Source organism: Anarhichas minor, unplaced genomic scaffold, assembly GCF_050575085.1.
Source record: "Anarhichas minor isolate MPS153535 unplaced genomic scaffold, ASM5057508v1 ptg000040l, whole genome shotgun sequence".
Lineage (NCBI taxonomy): Eukaryota > Metazoa > Chordata > Actinopteri > Perciformes > Anarhichadidae > Anarhichas > Anarhichas minor.
The window spans coordinates 12,476,428-12,479,875 of record NW_027466486.1 but is presented as its reverse complement, the minus strand read 5'-3'; positions in this window follow the sequence as shown (position 1 = coordinate 12,479,875).

The following is a 3,448-nucleotide window of genomic DNA, read 5'->3' as shown; positions in this document are numbered from 1 at the left end:
GTGCAAGTCACCTGCTGCCTGACAGCCGGGCCACTGAGCCTGAGTTGGTAAACACGGAGGTGGTAGGGCACAGTCTGAACAAGACCAGGGATCGTTGTCAACAACCAGGCCCACTACTGGAGCAAACACTAAGCCCCGGCTGTCAGACGCCTGACCCGAGCGGCCCACATGAATCTCATCATCTGACAACAACCACACACGCCGCTGCCCTTATTCGCCGCTGTGTACCACACTGCCCCTGCTATCAGCTGTCAGTCAAACTCCAGGCTCACAGACTTGTCAAACTGAGAGATGATCCTCTCCTTCCTGTCTCTCTCGCCCACTGACAGGATGTGCCCGCGGACCGCAATGCATGTGAAAATGATTGGAAAAACGTCTGGATGAGACTAGCGGGCAGATGTCCAAAAGGAAAGAATAAAGAAATGTAAGAAAATAGAGAACGAATCCACTCTGCAAACTACGACATCACAAGGCGTGCGTGTGCTAACAACAAGCCACTGTCAGTAGACCTGGCAGTCTTTGTTCAGAACCACACTGACGCACTGTGCTCTCAGACGGCACTCGAGACGGCCTTGATGTTTATTCAAATAAACAACAAGTGCAGCTTCATGCTGAATCTGATCTTCCTCACTCATCCTTACCGGAGGAAGAGACAACATCTACAAAAAATAGTTTAAAGAAACAACGCGTCTTTACACAGTTTAGCACAGCCGCTTGGTGTTCGATTTCCTGCAAATGAAAAGGCAAGCATTGGAAACTAGTTCCCCTCCACCCCGTTCTATTTCCTAAGCTTTCTTTTTCATGAAATTATAAAGGGGATTTGTTGCAGCTTTTCATCCACTTGATAGCACTTAACTAATTGCTGTCCTCTCTTGGACAAAAATGCACTCAGAAAAACATAGACATACAAATAAAACCGTATGCCGGCACATGCGTGTATGCACACTGTGATATTTTGCAAAATTGAAATCAGACCTGGTTCTGAACAGATGCTACTAATATCATCATCTGGACACATTTCATCTTTTTAATACAACTTTGTGAAAATACCGATACCTGTGCCAACTACAAGTGCCTACTTTTTGAAACGATTATAAAAGCCCGGTCAACTCTCTCTCACTGGGGGTATCAGCCAATTATAGAAACAAGTGACCATTGAATTAACACATGGAACTTGAAAGCTTTTGCACTCTGATGTAGAATGCTCTCTGGGAAAGAAAAATAAAAAAATGTCAGACCTTAATTTGCAATTTCACAGGGAGTCACCCGAGTTCTGGTTAAACAATAGGTTTCAACTCGATGGAAACACAATGGGATTGTAAATGTTGAAATGTGCAGCCAACGTGTTGATAAATGTCACCGATCTTCTTAAACATTTTTTTGTAAATGCTATCCAGACAAAAACTATCAATGAATAACTAACGTTTTGACAGATTTTTTAACTCCTACACCTTCTTTCGTCATAGATGAGAATTGAGGATTTGCATTAACAGCAAACACTGCTCCGGTATCTAAGTGATAGTGAAAGGAGCGAAGGGAGAGCCACGAAAACCAGAGCTGTGGAAGAACAGCCACAAAAGACAGATAAACCCAACACCACAGAGAGGTGAGCCAACTGTTCCAAGTCTCACACAAGGGGAGGAAGAAAAAAGGGAGGGGGGGGGGGGGGGCGGAGAAGATAATTTAGCATTTGTGTAAGCTGTTTATCAAATTATTAACTGCACAGATGTTTCTGACTAGCTAGGGGCTGAACATGGGCTCTGCCAGGCAGGGGAACAAAGGTCTGAAGGATTCAACGGAGATGTGCACTGAATATCAATTTAATTTACTAGCTGTTAATTCTCATGCAAATTGTGACCTCTGTTAGGGCGTATCAATGGCCATACACATTGTATGTCTTCAGAGGAGCAGCAGGCAGAAACACTGTAGAAAACTACAAATGGGAAAAATAATATTTTCAGTGCAGCCATTCATGCATGAAGATTTGGAAAAATGTATGCGCGGCACCTTCTTCTTTTTTTACTGATAAACACTTGTAAAGGCTATACCTACTCTATCATCAAAACTGTTATTGTTTTGCGCCTTTTTGGGCTGTCTGTGTTTTTCGAACTAAGAAGGAGCTCTACTGTAGATAACTCACTGTAAAGTTCAAATGAATGCTGTTCAGGAAACGGATAAGAACACATTGTGGAAGAGGAGAGAGGATCATTTATGAGCTTTTTTCTGTGCATTTATCTATGCAAAGTGACTGACATCATACTCACCATTTTCGAATGTACCTTAATTGGAGTGTCTTTATTTTTGATGCAATCTCACCCATGGTGCCAGTGCATCTTGATGAGTGTTCTGCCGGATACACAAAAGTAAGGGAGAGCATCGTGAGTAAAACGGTGGTTGTGAATGTCATCTATGTTGTGAACTGTAATCTGCTGAATATGATCACGAATGCACGGTATGACATTCAACAAAGGTTGATCACTGGCATCAACCCTCAGCTGAGCTCAGCTGGAACGGCAATGTTGCAAGCCCCATTTTCTTCATCACCTCCAAAAAGGACCGCCTTTCAGCTCACCACAGCACAAACAAAAAGCCTGGCGACAATATCAATTATACATGCAGGAGGCAAACAAGGGGATTTATTTCACAACAAATAGCCTCATAGAGAGATGCTGAATGGGACCTATTAGCATTAGAAAAGGACAACAAAACTCCCCAGTTCAACAGCTAAAGAGCAATTTGATGGGACTGGAATTGGGGAAATTGCTTGATTAGGGTGTGCATTTGGAGGGGGCTGTCAATTTCAGAATCCCAGCAAGGAAGTGTTGTGTTGTCCCTTTGACAAAGTGACACACTGCTGCAGTCAAAACATGACATTATGAGAACTGTCAGTGGTGAACTTTGATAATGCAAGACAAGATCAGGGGATGATATGGCATCCATCTGGGTAAATGAGACATCAATCTGTATCTGATAGAGAGGGGGAAGCTTGTCAAATGAAGATGAAGACGGCCTTTTAATGGCTGGTATTTAGCTCGAATGTTGCAGACATTTTTTGGAAGCAAACGGTGGGGTTTTCTGAAGTATACGGACCCATTTAATCCTGGTGGCATCATTTACACTTAATTCGAATTAACCTTGGTAACAAAAACACATTAAAGCATATGTATAAAGGAGGTTGAAACTTATATTTAGTTTTACACTTTCTAAAAGGGCTGTTTCAGTAAATATTTGTAAGAGCTGTTGGAAAAATTACAGTTTTCTTACCCGAAACATTTGTCTTGACCTTTTTTTTTCTGAACCACTTTTTTTTGTCGTAAACGGCATACCTCTGCCATGTACAAATAACGTTTAAAACGGAAGTAACGAGGGGGCTCCCGCCCGTACTCGCACCACGTGTTCTCTGTTTTTAATCAGCAGGGACTTCTGGGAAGTGGTGCTCATGGTAACC